Source organism: Hemiscyllium ocellatum, chromosome 3, assembly GCF_020745735.1.
Source record: "Hemiscyllium ocellatum isolate sHemOce1 chromosome 3, sHemOce1.pat.X.cur, whole genome shotgun sequence".
Taxonomy (NCBI): domain Eukaryota; kingdom Metazoa; phylum Chordata; class Chondrichthyes; order Orectolobiformes; family Hemiscylliidae; genus Hemiscyllium; species Hemiscyllium ocellatum.
Window position 1 is genome coordinate 49,447,745 of NC_083403.1, and position 21,484 is coordinate 49,469,228.

General features: G+C 41.9%; 1 protein-coding gene across 1 annotated transcript in view; it reads right to left on the bottom strand.

Moving 5' to 3' along the window:
• The window catches only part of ahi1 (Abelson helper integration site 1), a 258,275-nt gene extending 239,564 nt beyond the window's left edge, over positions 1-18,711 (bottom strand). The window contains exon 1 of the mRNA XM_060857049.1: positions 18,588-18,711. The gene's annotated coding sequence lies outside the window, so the exon portion shown is untranslated. The remainder of the gene's footprint in view (positions 1-18,587) is intronic.
• Positions 18,712-21,484: the final 2,773 nt, after the last annotated feature.

Consider the following 21,484-nt stretch of genomic DNA (forward strand, 5'->3'; position numbering starts at 1 on the left):
TTATCTTTGATTGTTTTTGAAGACTTTATTTCCTACCTAATTAATTATACTTATTTATCAAATCAAATCTATATTATAACCAAACATTGTTAAACCTTCCACTTGACTAATAAATGTGTCGGAATAATCTTAAGTGAATTACAAAAATCAAAGCATAATATTACCATGCCAAACTAATTACCAAGTACAAAACAGACTGACACTACAACAATGAAAATGTGCTGTCGGACACAGTTTTTTGCTTGTGGCAGACACTGGGCTAGTAATATTAAAGTACAGATATGGAAATGTGAATAGTCATTGATTCAAAAGACATAAAAGCTTATTAAAGTATCAATGTGGTCACCCTCTAATAAGAGGCAAAACTAATTTCAACAAACTATTGAGATCTTTATAATACTGTCAATAACATTGAAAAATCATACTCCACAGAAGTGTCTACTCAGGTAGATCCATCACAGGATCTATCATAGTGTCATCAACACCACTGTTAAAAATAACCTGTATTTGTTCATTAGCGACAGTGTTTCTAGCATATAGAGAAATTCAAAGAAACTGGGTGCCAGCTGATTAGCCCAAGATGCAGAGGCTGTAGAGTTTTGGCTGTCACTGCTGCTGTGGCTCTCTATTCTACATCAGCTAACAGCTCTGCAATAGTCTCTTATTATTTTAACTGGAAATTACCCCTCTCCTTAGAAGTCTCAAGCTTTCTTGTACCTTTACGCTCTGTCAGAAGGCTTACAGTCATGAGGATCATCTCATTAAAGGAGAGGGGAGGGCGGTGCACATGCATTTGCACATGTCCTATCCTGCCATGAATCTCTGTGATCCCTACCTTTGTCAGTCCTGGGACCCACGTGACCTTGTTATAATCACAATCAAGATAAAAGACATCCTCTTATAGACCCCAATGTCCTCTCCACCCCTTGAAAGGCACAGCCCCATACCGATCCCACTGCTCCAGTATGGCTTAATGCACAAGCTATTGAAAAGATGAGGATGCAGACCTGACAGAACGCCCACATGGAAATTCAAAATCACAAGTGTGTAGTCCATTTGTGCGGGATAAAGTTCAGTGGCTTTGCTAGCCATTTTTATTTGCAGAAGCATTACCTGAAATATGCTTTATGATATTGTTGTACAGCAAGATAAGTCAGAGGCAAATCAAGCAGGAATTAATTCAAACAAATAGGTTGGTGAACATTAACCCATCGTTATTGAGGATCAGGATAAACATTTAAAGCACACTCCCAAACTAACCTAAAGGGTGGAATTATGATACTGAGAAGCCAGATAACCAGAAATTATGTTACAACTGTCATGTGTTAGAACTTTCTCTGCAACTAAACTATCTGACTTGGTTATAGAGTAAAGGTTTATTTATAGAGGCCTTAACATGGCTGCCCACTATTGCATAAAAGACATGAGCATAAACTCGAATCCAATTATTGCACAGCTGCTTGACTGGATCTGCAGTAGGTGATGAGGTAATCACCTTCAGAAATCAAATCAAACTGACCTTGTCCTCACCAATCTACCTGTCACAAGTGCACCCACCCTTGAGATATTGGCAGATCTGACAACCACAGAGCTTTTGTGGAAGCCGAGGCCCCTCTTCGCACTGGAATATCTCTACACTGTACAATCAACATCAGAAGCAGAATTATGTTCAACCACAATCTGTAACCTCATAGCCTAGCATATCCTTCACTACATCAACACCAACCCTGGTTCAATGAAAAGTACAGGTGTGCTTGCCAAGAACAGCAGCAGGCACAACCAACTATTAGATGTTAATTTGGAGAAGCTTTAACAATGGAGTGCAAGTTCATGGTTCCTTGAAAGTAGAGTCGCAGGTAGTTAGGGTAGCGAAGACGGCATTTGGTATACTTGTCTTTTTTGGTCAGTGCATTGAGTAAAGGGGTTGGGAGATCCTGTTGCAGCTGTACAGAACATTGGTTAGGCCACTTTTGGAATACTGCATTCAATTCTAGACTCCCTGCTATAGGAAAGATATTGTGAAACTTGAAAAGGTTGAAAAATGTTTTACAAGGATGTTGCCAGGGTTGGAGGGTTTGAGCTATATAGAGAGCTGAATTAGGCTGGGGTTATTTTCTCTGGAGCTACAGAGGCTGAAGGATGACTTTGTAAAAGTTTATAAAATCATGAGGGGCATGGATAGGGTGAACAGCCAAAGTCTTTTCCCCAGGGTAGGGGAATCCAAAAACTTGAGGACATCGGTTTAAGATGAGACAGACAAGATTTAAAAGGTACCTAAGGGACAATGTTTTCACACGGACACTGATGCATGTCTGGAACAAGCTGCCAGAGAAGGTGGTGGAGGCTGGTATGAATTACAACATTTAAAAGGCATCTGGATGGGTACATGATGAGGAGGCATTTAGAGAGCTATGTAAATGGGATTAGATTAATTTAGGCTATCTAGTCTGCATTGACAAGTTAGACCGAGAGGTCTGTTGCCGTGTACAACTCTATGTCTCTACGTTTTGGGACTGTGTTTGAGTTAAAGTAGTTGAGTGGAGTCACCTGACCTGTGCTGACTATTGCTCAACTATAAGCCTAAATGAGTTCAGGGAGAGGTGGGCGCCGCAAGGAGTGGAGTGCATCATTTCCCCCTCCTACGCTATTTTGATTTAGTCCCTGCCTTTCCCTTCACTGTTTGATCACACAGCATTGCCCTTTGATGTGAAAGGCACTGCTTGTCACTGGCCACTTGGGTGTTTTCCTATTTTTCCTGGTGGTGGATATTGAATAAAGATTTGTGCACTTTGTGTCTCTCACTGTGTCTCACACAAAAAAGAAAAAAAAATAAAAAAAATAAAAAAAGAGGAAGGAAAGAAATAAGCCTAAATGATTTGATTCCTATAGGGACAGTGAGGTCTAGATTGGTTAGAAAAAAACGGGCAAATTACTTAGAGTTGTAAATATTAAACAGGGCAGCTTTGCCGACTTTGGATAGACTTCAAGTCTCCAAATTAAAGGGAGGCATTAGTAATGTTAGTATTTGGAAACAACTGTACACTCAAGCAATAGTCATTTGTGTGCACATGCTGACTTCTGACTTATGGTCAACAGATCTTTTATCTGAGTTTATCAGATTTTATCTGAGAAATCTTTTTTTAACTTCACAATAGTATCAGAGAATGGTCATAGCACAGTAGAAAGCATTTTGGGCCAATGTGTCGCTGCTGCTTCTATACAAGAGCAACTCAGCTACCCCTACTCCCCTTTTGTTTTTCTCACATCTTTGCAAATCACAACTTTGTTGCAATTATATGTTACAAACCCATTGAGCAAAAGTGCTATTAGTTGACAAGTGGTAAGATTCATAACAAATTAAGTCCTTTATAACACTAAGGTGAAGAAGGCGTTTGTGAAGGATTTACATTAGTTGCATTTTGTGTGGCTGAGTAATTGAAAATGTTTTTGTTTGAACAACAGGGCTTCTTGTCAACTAATCCCTCCACTGCCGTTATTTATTAACTAAAATGTGCTAGCTCAATTTAGACCATTGCTAACTCTGAGCCAATTAAGGGACTTACGTGGGATGCTAAATATTTTGTTCTTTCCCGATCAGACTCTACAAGTCAGTCATTCAAGTCTAGTTTTGTCTCAACTTTTAAAAGAAACAACAGACTCTCTTGTGGCACAGTTGTTCTATCCCTACCCCTAAACCAAAAGACCTAGGTTCAAGTCCCATTTGCTCCAGATGTGTGTAATAACATGGCTGAACAGGTGATTAGGGGAAAATAGGTAAAGGAAGCAATATTCTGAAAGCTTGCCAAAACAAAGAAAAAAACATATTTGTCAGGTTACTGTTTTAAACATGCAGCCTCCATCCAACCAAAACTGGGTTAGACAATCACCTCATTAAAAAATGCAACAACCAGGTATGCTGCTTTCTCTCAAGAAAGCAATCAGGACATTTTAATAGTTTGCAACTGTGAGTAAAAAAGAAAATCTATACACTGGAGTAAACTGAAAGGAGGATGAAAAAAAACATAAACAAATAGGAAAGACAAGTTTGTAGTGAGGCAAAAATTGCTGGAAAAGCTCAGCTGTGGAGGGAAATCAGAGTTAATGTTTCAGGTTAACTGACCATTCCAAAAAAACCTCTCTGAGGAAGGGTCACTTGACCTGAAATCCCAACTCTGATTTCTCTACACAGATGCCCAGACTTGCTGAGCTTTTCCAGCAATTTCAGTTTTTGTTTCTGATTTACAGCATCCGCAGTCCTTTCTTTTTTTTTAGTAGTCAGGCGAAATGATTGAGAATAAAGATGTGGTTTTATTCCTGAAGGTTACTGTTGGGCTTGCCTGGAACTGGGTGGGAAAATAATGGTAAAAAGTTAAATGTATGAATGAGACAGGGAGTTGAAGTGGTGCCCCAAAGGAATCTTCATACTATAACTGTAAGCAGAAGAGAGATATTTAGCAGACACTAATGTATTTTAGTCTCCCCAGTAAAGATGGGATCTTAAGCAGAAAAATGTGGTTTCAGATTTAAAGGACATGCAAATTTGTGGAACGCATGGGCAAGTGTATTGGGGTCTTTTGCAGTTAGTGGAGGAGTGGCTGTTACCTGTTTTTGCTGAGAGACAAATTGCTGAAGAATTTTATCTTATACTCATCAGTATAAATGCAAAAATGCCGAATTACAGAACCACAGAACATTAGTAATAAAGTTGTCATTTTCACTTGGGCATTCTGGCATCACACAGCATGAGGGGCCATTTTACCAGTGTAATTAGTCACCTTTAAAATTAATCCTCGATGTTAGTCAGCATCAGAAAAAAAAACTGCAGCCTTTCTCTGTTGTGCCTCAAAACCACAATCTAACTACATAAAGTCTACATTTTTCACTCCTTTCAGCAGTTCTGTCATGCTAAGATCACTGTCTTCAAACAGAAAGGATTCTAATCCTTGCACAGAAAAAAAAAGAATAAATCAACCAAATTACTTGCCAAATATTGTGCCTTATACAGCCAACCTTTATGCACTGAAAAAACTCACATTAAAAATGTCTTGCTGACAAATTTGTTTTGGGATCATTGTATTTTTAAAAAAGAAAAAAAAATTAGCTGATTCTATCCAGACTATTCTATATTTATATTACTTGCCTCGAAGTTTTGCACACTAGCCTTTCATAAGCTCCCAATAAACCATCCATTACACTTCCTCTCTACATTTTCACAATGTTCACCTAAGGTTCAGTTATACTGCACTCTTTGCTTCTTCCTGTTTAGTAACTGAGAATACCAGAACTCCCTCAGATGTTTCTTTTTGCAACAAACTTTAGGGATCTAAGGCCTAACTCAACTTCCCAGTGCACCTAATCTAGTCTCTTATTCTTTAAAAGCAAATGAGCATCTTGCTCCACAGGTCTGCATTTTTTAATTTAGCATGTTTAACATTTAATACAGCTGTGTTACATGGAGTAGGTATATATAAGTACATGTAGCACTTCAAAAGTCTCAGATCCACTTCAATTTGAAGAGCTCATTTTTATTGCCCAAATATTTAAACATAGGATATTAAAGTTGCAACAACGATGATGGGTGATCTAAACCAGGAAATGTGCCTTTTGCTCTGTTCTCCTCCAATCTTTCAGTAGGCAAACTGGGAATACTTTAGAGAGACAAAGCCCAATTTGAAAGTGAACTTGCTTTAATTTAACAGACATCAATGAATTACAGAGTTGGATTGTGGGAGGAAACCAGGGCACCTGGAGGAAACCCATGCAGACAAGGGGACACAGACAGGCACCCGAGGCTGGAATATAACCCGGGTCCCTGGCATGTGAGGTAACAGTGCTAACCACTGAGTCACCACGCCGTGGGTTACATTAGCTATCCTCCAAACCATAAAAACTTCTTTTAGAGTCAATGGAATCTTGAAAAATGATCACCAATGCATTCAAAATTTATAGGGCCACTTCTTTAAGTACACTGGGATGCAGATGATCAGGTCCTAGAAAATTATCAGTCTTTAATCCCATCAATTTCCCCAACACCATTCCTATTAATATGGATTTAAATCAGCTCCTCCTTCTCACTTTGACGTTGTGTTCACCAGTATTTTTGGGATGTCATGTGTTCTCTTTTGTGAACTCCAAACCAAAGTATGTATTTAATTGGTCGGCCATTTATGTTCCCCATTATAACTTACCCTGTGTCTTATCTTTTACTTGTTAGTGGGAAGCAGACATTGCTAGCTGGACTAACTTTTAATGCCCATCTCTAATTGCCCTTGAGAAGGCAGTGAGCTGCCTTTTTGAACTGTTGCAGTGCATTAACTGCAGTAGACCCACAAACCTGATAGGGAAGAACCTCTAGAATTTGACTTAGCAACAGTGAAGAAATGGTAATATATTTTCAAGTCAGGATTATGAGTGGCTTGGAGAGGAACTTGCAGGTAATGATGGTGTTCACACATATCTGCTGCAGATGGAAGCGATCATGGATTTAAAGTGTTGTCTAAGGCAAACTTCTGCAGTGCATTTGTAGATGGTACACACTGTTGCTACCAAGCAATGGTGAAATAACTGAACATCAAACTTGAATGTTTTGCGGATGGACTCATGCAGACAGGTGGGGAATATGCCATAACACTCCTGACTTGTGCCTTGTATATGGTGAACTGGCTTTGGGGAGTCAGGAGATAAGTTTCTAGCTGAAGGGTTCCTAGCCTCTGACTTGCTCTTATAGCCACCTCTATATTTAAATAGCAAGTCCAGTTCAGTTCCTGACCTCTGAAATATTGATAGTGGGAAGTCAGTGATAGTAATGCTACTGAATGTCAAAAGGTAGTGGTTATATAGTCTTATAGGAGATGATCATTGTCTGGTGTGACACAAACGTTACTTGTCAGTTTTCAATGCAAGCTTGGATATTGTCCTGGTCTTGTTGCACTTGGACGTGGACTGCTTCAGTGTGTGCAAAGTTGTGAATAGTGCTGAACAATGTACATTATTCGGTAAACATCCCACTTCTGGCCTGTAAAGAACTGACATTTACCTTCACAGGCTTCTTATCTTCACTTACATTTAGAAGCTTTTATAGTTTGTATGCTCTCCACAAGCTTGCTCTCATACTGCATTTTCCTGTTCTTAAATCAATCCCTTTATCCTCCTGTGCTGAATTATAAACTGTTAACAAATTCAGGATATTTTTTGGCCAAATTGTATGCCCCCTCCTTGGATCTAACTACCATTCCCAATTCCTTTGTTAGCCATGTTTGGGCTACTTTTCTCATTGTATTATTATGCTAGATTGGAATAAACAATTAAAACAGTTCATTCATGTGCTCTTGAAGTGTTTACCATTACCATCAAATTCCTCAATTTATCATAGCCAGAACAAGTCTCATACTATTATAATTTCCTTTATTTAGATTAAAGATCCTAGTGTCAGAATCAACTACATCACTCTCCATCGTAATGAAGAATTGTATCATATCATATGGTCACTCATTCCCAAGGGTCTCACATTGCCATTTTAGTTTAAACCCTCCCCAACCTCACTAGCAAATATATTCCACATCCCACAGGATATCAGTTCACTGCTGCCCAGGTGCAGCCTGTTCAGCTTGTACCGGTCCCAGCTTCCCCAGAACCATTTGTAATGTCTCAAGAATCTGAAACCCTCCCCTTCATACTATCTCTCCAGTCATGTTCATCTTTTTATCTGATATATCCTGCGAATTGAGGTGCTACTTTCTTCAGAGGCTATTCCACCTAACTGTATCCAAAGCGTATATTTGTTTGGCAGGGGAATGGCCATAAGGGATTCCTGCATGGCCCGCCTCTTATTCTGCCTAGTGGTCACCCATTCTGCCCCTGCCTGTGGAACCTTAGCCTGCAGAGTGACTACCTCTCTGTACATGCTTTATATTATACTGTCTCACGAATACTCCAGACTCTCAAGCTACGAAAGTCAAACTTCCAGAACTGGCAGCTGGAGACATTTCGTGTGCACATTTTGGTCCCTGCAACTGTGCCCGATTTGACACATAGCATAGGAGGCACAGACTATGTCCTTGAAATCTCTGATCATGCCTTACCCCATTTAATTAAACCCTACAGCTGCCTGTAAAGTCAAATAGTATTTATTAATACAGGGCCCTTTTTTATCTGGATCTCTGCACTATTGCCTTTCCAAAATAAAGACATGATAAAAAAACTATAAAAACTCACCTGACCTTACCTAATCAGGCAGAGTCCCCAATGCCTCCTCCACAACTGAAAATACCTGCAGGCTTGGACAGCTAGGTGACAGGCATGGTGTAATGACATGCTACTCAATTTTACACTTCCCCACTCCCTGCTGTCCTCTGGGAGAGTGTATATTTCTGGCCTCTGCAGGGTCAAAATCCTGAAACTCCCTTATGCCACTTGGGGTCCACCTACAGCATATGGACTGCAGTGGTTCAAGGCAGTAGTTCATCATCAACGTCTCGATACCAATTAGGGATGGGCAATTAATACTTTCCCAGCCAATGATGCCCACATCCCATGACTGAATTTAAAAAAATGCAGACACTTGCCATTTTGACTCTGCCATTTTTATTTGGGAATCACCATAATCATGGTTATTGCTCTCCTCTATCTCCTATCTGTAACCCATTCCTCTTACAATTCTACTGTGTTTAAATCTTTTGTAACCACATTTTTAAATCTGGTCTTTGGTATTCCTCTTCACTTTTGTCCAGATAGTCACATCAGTCACCTCACTTATTTCCTCTATGTTCAACATCTGACCATTCTACTTAAATCTATTCTTAGCTACTTTCTTTGGTGCTTTCACAACCTTCACTGACCCACAACATATTGAGACCTGATATTGCCCTTTCAAGCCACTGCATGTATCCATCTCGGAATTGCATAAATTCAGTGTCCAATTGCTGTTCCACATGTTTCTGCCCTGCATAAGGCTAGTCTCACAACCTGTAGATCCTTCCTTTCAATTTCAGCAGTACTTTTCTATTGCCAACCATTGCTTAATTTCCATCACCACACTTCCAGCTTCTGCTACTACTGACCTCACAAGCTTCAAATTAATTTCTTTCTCCAAATCTTCACCCATAATCTTTACACCTTCACTCCAACCCTCTTTTCTGGGTTCAAACTAGCAGTTTAACAGGTCTGCTAATTCTTATATCCGCTCTCTAAATTTTTCCTCCCATTGCTCAAGATACTCAGTCATGTTCTTGTCATCCAACCACATTGCTGAATGTAAGCTACAAACATCACTAACCACAGCATATGCTGTCACAGTTGATCAGTTAGAACATCAATGACAATCAAGATGAGGGAGGGGCACAGTACCAATCCTTGGCATAACTTTTGGCTTTGAAACAGACCGTTTCTTCCTCTTTTGGGACACATGTAGTTTTTTTGTTCTTACAAATGATCATTCCAAGTGATAACTACATACTTAAGAGAGAGAAGTAAGAATATCTGGTGATATTGACATTCCTGATGAAGGGCTCATGCCCGAAACGTCGGCTCTCCTGCTCCTTGGATGCTGCCTGACCTGCTGCGCTTTTCCAGCAACACATTTTCAGCTCTGATCTCCAGTATCTGCAGCCCTCACTTTCTCCTGTTCTGGAATGTGAATGTCTCATTACCCTTGCAAACTAGGAAAACACAAAAGCTGAAACTGACACAGTAAGAAAGTTGGAAGATGTTCATCTGAGAGACAGAGACAGAGAGAGAGAGAGAGAGAGAAAACGAAAGCTGGTGGAAAAGTTAACTCTTTGTGGTCTGATTTGTCATGGATTGAATGTTTGTGTGTTGTTCCCGGGAGCTTGAGATCCTGGAATATTGTGAATTTAATTTGCATTTTGGGAATCTAAGATGCTTTTAAAACAAAAAGCCATTTTGTAGGACAACGATACTCGGCTGAGTGAGGTTACCTCATGACGTTTTCCACATAGTTTAGACGCCTTTCTCATTATGATGTACTGTTAAAAGGAAAGGTTATCTAGCCAAAGCAATTGACCATTTGGCCTGACTTGATCAAGGTTTCCCACTTTGTGCATGTAGCTTAATTCATCAAACGTACTCAGACCTGTCAATGAGTTTCTCTTCCTTTTGCCATTTTATTGCTACTTATCTGATTAAGGACATGTGGTGTCTTTGTAATTTTAATACCAATTTATGTATAAAGACAGTTTGTTTGCAGTAATAAGGGGAGTAGCTGCAAATGTGTTGCTGGTCAAAGCACAGCAGGTTAGGCAGCATCTCAGGAATAGAGAATTCGACGTTTCGAGCATAAGCCCTTCATCAGGAATAAGCTGTCACGAAGGGAGTGGTCCTTGCGGAACGCTGATAGGGGAGGGGAGGGAAATATATCCTTGGTGGTGGGGTCCGTTTGGAGGTGGCGGAAATGGCGGCGGATAATACGTTGTATGCGCAGGTTGGTGGGGTGGTAGGTGAGAACCAGTGGGGTTCTGTCTTGGTGGCGGTTGGAGGAGCGGGGCTCAAGGGCGGAGGAGCGGGAAGTGGAGGAGATGCGGTGGAGGGCATCGTCGATCACGTCTGGGGGGAATCTGCGGTCCTTGAAGAAGGAGGCCATCTGGGTTGTGCGGTGTTGGAATTGCTTATTCCTGATGAAGGGCTTATGCTCGAAACGCCCTTATTCCTGATGAAGGGCTTATGCTCGAAACGTCCTTATTCCTGATGAAGGGCTTATGCTCGAAACGTCGAATTCTCTATTCCTGACCTTATTCCTGATGAAGGGCTTATGCTCGAAACGTCGAATTCTCTATTCCTGAGCTTATTCCTGATGAAGGGCTTATGCTCGAAACGTCGAATTCTCTATTCCTGAGATGCTGCCTAACCTGCTGTGCTTTGACCAGCAACACATTTGCAGCTGTGATCTCCAGCATCTGCAGACCTCATTTTTTACTCACTGTAATAAGGGGAGTAGCCTGATATAGCTCTTGGGAGTAAGAGCTGGTGATGCTACTCTGCTAATGGTTTTAAAACCTTAGTTCAAGCCTGGCTTGTAGGTATCTATGTGATAGTGTAACAATTATGCCATTGGTAAATAAAGGTAATAATTTAAACTAAACTGTCTGTAAGAGTTTTATATTCCAGACTACCACAGAGTACGATCTCCGGGACGAACCAAGAGCTGCTTAAAGGTCGAGTCCATCAGAGTTGCCCTGAGCCATCTTGAATAGGTACTTTAACAACAAGAGAGAAAATAAAGAGCAATGAAGAAGATAGCATTCATCCACTCCATCAATCTATTTTCTTCTTTTTCCACTTGTTGTTGTTTTTCTCTTTTCATTTTTATCTTTCTACTTACCTCCATTCCCTGGATGGCTTCAGAGGTGGACAGTTGAGCCAGCGTGGACTTGAGGGATCCCCAGCCTTGAGGTGAAGCCCAGCGCGGACTTCCTGCTTTAGAAGGACAGTAATACGGAACTTTTACTTTACCTCTTTATTTTTCTAATCTATACCTGAGATTTTGTATCTAAGTATCTTTGAACCCAAGATGATGCCTGGAATGGAGATTTTGTATACTTCTCACTGTACTCGTATCCCTGTACTTGAGTACATAAGACAACAAACAGAATTGTAATTCTAAAGATTCCTAAAGGGATGGAAAAAAAAGGTTCTGAAATACGATACAAGGACACACTCAGTCATTCATAGAACTGCTTGGATGTAGAAAGAGGCTATTTGGCTCATTGCGTCTGCAGAAGCACTTCAAACAAGAATCATCACCCAGTCCAAATCGCTTGCCTTTCCCCATTAGAATTGTATTTTATCCCGATTGTTGTATTGTATTTCCATGTTCTCCTTACAAAACTGCAACAACTCATATTTCTCTGCATTTGACCTCACCCTTCACCTATCTGTCCACTCCATCAACTTGTCAATGCCCTTTTGGAATTCCATATTGAACTCCTTACAATTTATAATTCTTTCAAGTTCAGTGTCATCTGTAATCTTTCAAACTGACCCAGGTGGCACAGTGGTTAGCACAGCTGCCTCAGTGTGAGGGATGTGGGCTCGATTCCAGCCTTAGGTTTCTGCGTGAGGTTTGCACATTCTCCCTACGTCTGCCTGAGCTTCTACCAGGTGCTCTGGTTTCATCCCTTAATCTAAGCATCTCCAGGTTAGGTGGATTGGGCATGATAAAATGCGGTAGAGGGGTAAGGTGGAGAGGCTCTTCAGAAATTTAGTGCAAACGCGATAGGCCAAATGGCCTCTTTCCACACTGTAAAGATTGCATGATCCCTGCACATCAAAATCCAGATCATCAATATATATTCTGAGCCCTGGGAATCTCCACTACAAGCCTTCCTCTCTGTTTCCTATTACTTAGCTAATTTTGATCCAGACTGCTACTGTCCTTTGTACCATGACCCATAACTTTCCTCACAGGTCTGTCGTATGAAATTGTATCAAACACTTTCAGTAAATCAACATATATCACATCAATAGTGTTGCCCTAATCGAGTCTGTTACCTCTTTAAAAAGCCTCAGCAAGTTAGTTAAATACAATTTCCCTTTAGAAATCCATGCAGACTCTTGCAAATAAACCCACCTTTCTCCACATGACTAATACTTCTATCCCAACCAGATGTTTCTACAAGTCCTGATGAAAGGTTCCGACCTGAAACATTGACTCCCCTAATCCTCTGATGCTGCTTGACCTGCTGTGCTTTTTCCAACTCCACACTTTATCGAATCTGACTTTCCAGCATCAGCATCCAGCACTATCTCCAAGTTTCTACAAGTTTCTTCCCCACCAGTATGTAATTGCTGGGATTATTTGATTTGATTTATTATTGTCACATATACCTAGGTATAGTGAAAGTTTTGTTTTGCATGCAGTACAGATCATATCATACAAAGATCACAGGGTGATTTAAGAGTCAGGAATACAACATTACAGGTGCAAAAAAGGAGCACAAAAACAAGATCAACATTCGATTTGAAATTTGAGAGGTCCATTCAGAGGTCTAATAACAATGGAGAAGATGCTGCTCTTGAGCCTGTTGGTACGTGTGTTTAAGCTTTTATACCGTCTGCCTGATAGAAGAGGTTGGAAGAGATTATAATTGGGGTGGGAGGTGTCTTTGATTATATTGGTTTCCATCCAAGATAGCAAGAAGTATAAATGGAGTCAATGAATGGAAGGTTGCCTTGTGTGATGGGTTGCACTGTGTTCACAACTTTCTGTAGTTTCCAACAGTCCTGGGCAGAGCAGTTGCCGCACCAAGCCTTGATGTTTCCAGATAGAATGCTTTCTGTGGTGCATCTGTAGAAGTTGATGAGAGTCCTTATGCACATGCCAAATTTCCTTAGCCTCCTGAGGAAAGAGGCGTTATTGTGCCTTCTTAGCCGTCACATCAACATGGGTGGTCATGGACAGACTGTTCGTGATCATCACTCCGAGGAACTTGAAGCTCTCGAACATCTCCACCTCAGCTCCACTGATGTAGATAGGAGCTTGCCCTGCTCCTTGCTTCCTGAAATCGATGATCAGTTCTTTAGTTTTGCTGACATTGAGGGAGAGATTGCTATCTTTACACAAAGTAACCAAGCACTCCATCTCTTTCCTGCATTCTGCCTCGTCATTGTTTTGATATCTGACTCACAACAGGGGTGTTGTCATTGAACTTATAGATGGAGTTCAGATGAAATTTGGCTACTAGTCATGAGTGTATAGAGAGTGCAGTAATGGGCTGAGTACACAGCCCTGCTGGCCACCGGTGTTGAGAATTGTTGAGAAGGTGCTGTCGCCTATCCTCAGTGATTGCGGTCTGTGGGTCAGGAATTCAAGGATCCAGTTGCAGAGGGCGGTGCAGAGGACCGAGCAGAGACCTAGGTCTCAGAGTTAGGAGACTATAGTGTTGAAGGCACAGCTGTAGTCATTAAGTAGAAGCCTGATGTAGGTATTCTTATGTCCACAGGTTCTAGAGAAGACTGTAGAGCTAGTGAGATGGTGTCTGCCATGGACCCGTTACACTGGTAGGCAAATTGCAAGGGGTGAAGGCAGACTGGGAACTAGAGTTGATATGAGCCATGACTAACCTCTCAAAGCACTTCATAATCATGGAGGTTAAAGCCACTGGGCAGTAGGCATTGAGGCACGGTGCATGTGTTTTTTTTAGATTAGACTTAGATTAGACTTACAGTGTGGAAACTTACAGTGTGGAACCCTTCGGCCCAACAAGTCCACACCGACCCGCCGAAGCGCAACCCACCCATACCCCTACATTTACCCCTTACCTAACACTACGGGCAATTTTGCTTGGCCAATTCACCTGACCCGCACATCTTTGGACTGTGGGAGGAAACCGGAGCACCCGGAGGAAACCCACGCAGACACGGGGAGAACGTGCAAACTCCACACAGTCAGTCGCCTGAGTCGGGAATTGAACCCGGGTCTACAGGCGCTGTGAGGCAGCAGTGCTAACCACTGTGCCACCGTGCCGCCCACAAATTCTTTGGCACCAGGATGGTGGTGCTCTTCTTGAAGTGGGTGCAGACTTCAGATTGTAGCAAGAAGAGATTAAAGATGTTAGTGAATACTCCCGCCAGCTGGTCCACACAGGATTGTCTCATCCTCGGAGACAATGTAAACGTGAACGTCCTAATCCTGGGGAATTGTTATGCAAACAATTTGCTGACTCAGTGATTCCCCAAGATGATGTAGGCGTGATATATCCTAACTTTGGGGCGGCCCTGCAAATGAGTTCTGGCTCCACTATTTCCTCAAACAATGTAGTTGTGATATACTTTAGTATGGAGGCATGATCATGCAAACAAATTTGATTGTCTGGAGGATAGCATGAAAGCATTTCTAAATGGAAAGGACTGAATGAGAGATTAATTTGATAAAGCAGTAAATGGCTGCCCAAATGAAGTAAGGATTACAATGGACAGTCATCTAAATTCCTGCATGCTAGCTGTAAGACAGAATGTCGCCCCCACCCACTTCCAGAATGTTCAGCTTCTTGGAGACAGTACAGTTTAACCCTTTAACATTACGTTAATGTCCAGAGAGATAATACAATTTAATCTTTAAATAGTACATTCCACCCTTTTATCATTCCACCCTTTTATCATTCCATGGTAACCACCTAGAGGATACTACCAACTTTCATAAGACTCTCATGGCTAGTGTTTAGGCAAGTTATTGACACACAACATGCAATGATTATAACAACAAAAATTCCTGGTCCATGCAGTAGACAGAATCTGCAGGATCCTCCCATGTGGAAAAAAGTTCACCAGTAAAGTTCTTAAATCCACAGTCCTTAGTGACCACTCCATCCCCTCCAAGTCGAGTGAAAATGAGCCAGTTATCCAAAACCTTGTTCAGTAAAGTCCAACCTGAAAACAAAATCCAGTCTGTCCTTCTGCATCACGCTATGGAGAATTCTGAATGCTTGGATAAGGGCAGTTAAATACTTAACAGAACCTCTGAGACGTTCTCTTTCTCCAGCATTGCAGTATCCTCCTTTCCAAATACCACCACCACTCCTTTCTCTCCTTTTCTATCTTACGCTTCCTTGTGCCAGGTTTCAGATATCACCACATCATATTTCCACATGGCAACTGGCATTGTACCACCCCGGGCAAATTCACTCTATCCGAGGTACTTTCATACATTTATGTTAATTGTGTTTTGGACTTCATTTTATTTGTCTTTACTTCAAGTTCACCAACTGACTTGGTTTGCTCTATTCTAGCGCCACTGGTATTTTGCAAACCCCAGTATTCTCCTCTGCTATTCTCTCTTCATACCCCAGCCCTGCCAAGTTAGTTTAAAACTTCCCAAAAGCACCAGCAAAACTCCCGCAAGGAACTCAGTCTCAACTCTGTTTAGGTGCAACCAATCCAGCTTGTTACAGTTGCTATGTCCTCCAAATCAAGACCCTGTGTCCCAGGAACCTAAAGCCATTTTCCAGCACCATTTTTTGAACCACCCATTAATCTGCATTAACCTCCTAGTTCTGCACTCACATGCATGTGCCGCTCTAAGAATTCCAGAAATTACTGCAATTGAGGGCCTAGCTCCATAAATTCTGTCTACAGGACCAAATTCCCCTTCCTACCCAAGTTATTGGTACCATGGACCACAACATCTGACTGTTCACCCTTCCTCAGGAGAATACCCTGTGGCTGCTATATGACATATTTGATCCTGGTACCTTACTAGGAGGCAACTTACCACCCTGTCAACACATTGACAGGCCATAGAAATGCTCGTCTATTACCACAAGTAATGAATTTCCTCTATCACTCCTTTCTTCTTCTTCCCCTCATGTACAATTAAAAAGCACAGTGCCAGAAGGTTCTTTTTCACTGCAATCCCTAGAAGATCAGCACTCTCAACAGCATCCAAAATAGGGAAATAATTTGGGAACAGTACCCCAGGGTCTATCTCACCACCTGCTTTCTTCTCTTGGACTGTGTGGTGGTCAACCATTCCATTCATTCATTCATGTAAGCTGCTGTGTGCCAATCTCTCTAAACATAGAGTCATAGAGATGTACAGCACAGAAACAGACCCTTTGGTCCAACTCGTCCATGCCAACCAGATGTCCCAAACCAATCTAGTCCCATCTGCCAGCTCCCAGCCCAAATCCCACCAAACCCTTCCTATTCATATACCCATCCAAATGCCTTTTAAATGGTGCAACTGTACCAGCTTCCACCACTTCCTCTGGCAGCCCATTCCATACATGTACCACCCTCTGTGTGAAAAGATTGCCCCTTAGGTCTCTTTTAAATCTTTCCTCTCTCACCTTAAACCTACGCCCTCTAGTTCTGACTCCCCAACCCCAGGGAAAAGACTTTGTCTATTTATCCTATCCATGCCCCTCATGATTTTATAAACCTCTATAAGGTCACTCCTCAGCCTCCGATGCTCCAGGAAAAACAGCCCCAGCCTATTCAACCTCTCCCTATACCTCAAATCCTCCAAACCTGGCAACATCTTGTAAATCTTTTCTGAACCCTTTCAAGTTTCACATCTTTCCGATAGGAAGGAGACCAGAAGTGCACGCAATATTCCAACGGTGGCCAAAACGATGTCCTGTACAGCCGCAACATGACCTCCCAACTCCTATACTCAATACTCTGACCAATAAAGGAAAGCATCTAGCCATTAGTCTTGAGAAGGTACCAGTGTCCAGCCATTGCTCAAACTCTGAACCTTAAAGCTCAAATTTCTGCAGCTGAAAGCACTTCCTGCACATGTGGTCATCCAAGACAGTAGTGCGGACAGTAACAGATTTCTAGGGTGACACATTTTACTCCACTGATCTAAGCGGCCTCAATTTAAACCTAAACTTACTGTGTCTTACTCACGAACTTACTTAATTACTTTGTCTCAAAATTACTCCCCTGATGTTAACTTTATTCTCTTACTTGTGCTATTTTGTTGTATTGGCCATACCTTTCACAAATCCCAGGTATTTCTCAGTTAATATCATAAGTCATTCCGATTTTCTTAATTCAAGATGAAAAAATTAGAATGCACTTATTCCTTACATGGTGCCCTTAAACAGTGAGCAACATACATTCAAACAGATTTCAAATTCAGTCTACTTATATGATTGAAGATTGTGTGTTGCTGTGCATGTGTCCTCTGAAGCACTTATTTAGCTGGCATGTGGGGAAGGTTCCAGTCTTTTTATCATGCACTTTGTCCCATTCACCTTCAGTTATGCTCTTTCTTAACTTTTTATCGTTCTCTTTTCCACTGCTTTAAAATTTTAGAAACTGATCATTTCTGAATTAGGTAGGGAATACGATTCCAGACATAATCCTAAAAAGAACAGGATCCCAGACAGGTGATTCTACAAGAACACGATCTCAGAGAGGTGATCCGAAGAGAACATGATCGCAGACAGAACAAAATTCCAGGAAGTGATCCTGGACAGAACACAATCTCAGAAACAACAAGATCCAAAAGTGTGATCCCAGGGATAACATGATCCCAGACAGCGATCCTCAATAGTACACAATCTTGGAGAGAATACGGTCCCAGAGACAGATCCCAGGGAGAACATGATCCCAGAGAGTGATCCTGGATAGTACACAATCTCAGAGGGAACACAATCCCAGGGATTGATTCCAGAGAGTGATCCTGGATAGTACACAATCTCAGAGGGAACACAATCCCAGAGACAGATCCCAGGGATAACATGATCCCAGAGAGTGGTACCAGAAAGAACGCGATCCTGGAGAGAACATGATCCCAGAGAAAGATTCCAGGGAGAACAAGATCCCAGGCAGTAATCCGGGAGGGAACACGATCATAGATAGCGATCCTACACAGATTACGCTGTCGGGGGGAGGGGCAGATGGGGTGAGGAGGTGCGGGGAGGTAGCTGAGGAGTGACGGGGTGAAACGGTGTGGGAGTGGGCGGAGAAAGCGGGAGGTGTGACGGTTCGGTTGGTGGTGGAGGCGGGGAGTAACGGGGAGTAACGCACCTGCACTGTTTGAGACGTGGCCTAGCAACGCCGGGACTGCCTTACATGGGGACGGAAGGTGCCGATAGAGATGCGGCCTGCCGCCGGTGACTGACCTGACGGTGTGAGGTGATGCTGCAGTCGGTGCGGGGCTCCAGCTGCCTCGCGATCACCGCTCGCGGTAACGGCTCAAACTCGAATTCTACCTCGGCCCCGCGTGGCTCCCCCTGGTGCTGCTGCTGACTCCAGGGGGCGTGGCACCGGCTCCGTCACAATCGCCTTGCCGAAGCTCCGCCAATCACGTGCTCCAGCTGCTCCCCTATTGGCCGCAAATGGCAATCACATCCAAGAGCTGGGAAATGAGTCCCAGGTAACATCAGGGTCTGTTCTCAAAGCAGCTTGCTCTCAATTCGTTTCCAGAAAGTCCCCTTTCAGCGAGGTCTCAGTTCATTCAGGAAAGTCCCCAGTTCAAGGAGGACTCAGTTTGCAGCCACATCCTTTTTAAAGCTTATTTGATGACAATTTTAAAATGCTGCACTTCATTCTTTAATAGCTCACTGTCGTATTGCTGTCCAGAAATGTTGTTTTCAACGGAGGATGGGAACAAACCTTCCCGCAGTGTCTTCCAATTTGTGAAGTGTTGCATTTTCTATCGCTGTTTCTTATTTCAAGAGTTTTTTTTCTTGATGTGAGTAATTATGAATGTTTAATACATTTGCTTTTTCAACGCTTCTTATTATTTGTTGCCGACTGTATATTTAACTGCATGATATTTCTAAATAAAAGTTTTATAAGTTCAAATTTCTAGCATTGGTTGTGTTTTTGCTTCTGTCACCAATTAGATTGCGCTGCTGCTCCATTGCTGTTTCTTCCAATATGCATCACTTCACACACCTTTCTGCATTAATTTCACAAGTCTTTGCCCTCTAGAAATTGGCTATGATCTTGATTATTATTTACTCTATCGGGTTTTGTATTGTCTGCAGCTCCAAAATTGTATTTTTGTTATTGACAAGTCCAAGTCATTCATATATAAAACAAATGAAACAATGATCATAATAACAACCATTGAGACATACTGAGATTCTACCTGTCCCCATGTAACTGCTGAAGGTGCAATTCCTGCCTCTTCCCCACTTCCCTGATCACCATCCAAGGGCCTAAACAAACTTTCCAGGTGGAACAGCATTTCACTTGCATCTCCTCCATTCTGGTCTATTATATTCACTGCACCCAGTGTGGTCTACTCTACATAGGAGAAACCAAACACAGACTGGCTGAACACTTTGCAGAACACCTCCTGTCTGTGCACAAGCATGACCCCAACCTTCCCGTAGCCAGTCATTTTAACACAGCATCCTGCTTGCATGCCCACGTGTCTGTTTTTGGCATGCTGCAATACTCCAGCAAATCACAGCGCAAGCTGGAGGAACAACATCTCATCTAGGCAACCTTCTGGACTTAATATTGAGTTCAACATCTTCAGATTGTGAACTCATTGCCACTTCCCTTTCTTCCAGCTTGTATTCTCTGTCAACATGTCCTCTTCCCCCTCCCCCCAATCTTTGAGATTGCCAGGAAAGACGTATAGCGAGAGCTAAGACAAGCGAGGAGAGGACATGAGAAGTTGTTGGTGGATAGGATCAGGGAAAACCCTAAAGCTTTCTACAGGTATACACAGGATAAAAGAATGACTAGAGTAAGATTAGGACCAATCAAGGACAGTCGTGGGAAGTTGTGCGCGGAGTCAGAAGAGATAGGGGAAGTGCTAAGTGAATATTTATCGTCAGTATTCACACCGGAAAAAGACAATGTTGTTGAGGAGAACACTGAGAAACAGGCTACCAGACTGGATGAGATTGAGCTTTACAAGGAGGAGGTGTTAGAAATTCTGCAAAGTGTGAAAATAGATAAATCCCCTGGGGTGGATGGGATTTATCCTAGAATTCTCTGGGAAGCCAGAGGGGAGATTGCTGAGCCTTTGGCTTTGATCTTTACGTCATCATTGTCAACAGTGTTAGAAACAAAATTCAATAACATTTAGACAAGAGCACCAAAACTGGAAACAAGACAATTCATTACGAACTTGCAAGTAAGGGCTTCAATTGCATAAGCAAATGAGCAAATTAGAACTTAGGTTAGTGTACAGTTATACCCTTTGAGCTGAGTGAGGTCATCTCTCCAGACTCCTAATTACCCAATCTCTCTTACTGTGCCAGACCACTGCCCAGCTGTGCTCCACCCTTATTACTGCCCCCTTCCCCAGGTTGGCAACCTTCCTTTCTGTAAGTGCTGACACATACATTTATTTTGTCGATATTACATCTAGGTCTGGTTTAACATTTTGTATCAATTCTGCTGGTACATTCCATCCTCGGACATTTCATTAACTTGTATCATTTTGTATAGCTCAAGCATTTCAATTATCTCAGCTTTTTGCTGAAAGCATAATTTTACAAAAAGAACTTTTTGTGATAGTAATTACACACCAAAGTTAGTACTTAATTAACCACAATTATACACTGAAAAATCCCTTAATACCTGCAGGATTAATAGTTCTCTTGCTGACCCCTTTTCTGTATGCTTTTTCTATATCTGCAAAAACAACACTTTACCCCATTTCTAACAACACGAATAGTACCAGAAGACTGGAGGATAGCAAATGTTGGCCCTTTGTTCAAGAAGAGGAGTAGAGACAACCCTGGTAATTATAGACCAGTGAACCTGACGTCGGTTGTGGGTATATGTTGGAAAAGGTTATAATAAGAGAAGATTTACACTCATCTGAATAGTAATAAGTTGATTAGGGATAGTCAACATGGTTTTGTGAAGGGTAGGTTGTGCCTCACAAATCTTATTGAGTTCTTTGAGAAGATGACTAAACAGGTGGATAAGGGTAAAGCCGTTGATGTGTCAAAGGCTGGGGTGTGACCTCATAGAGATTTATAAAATCATGAGGGGCATGAAAATGATAAATAGACAAAGTCTTTTCCCTGGGGTGGGAGACCTAGAG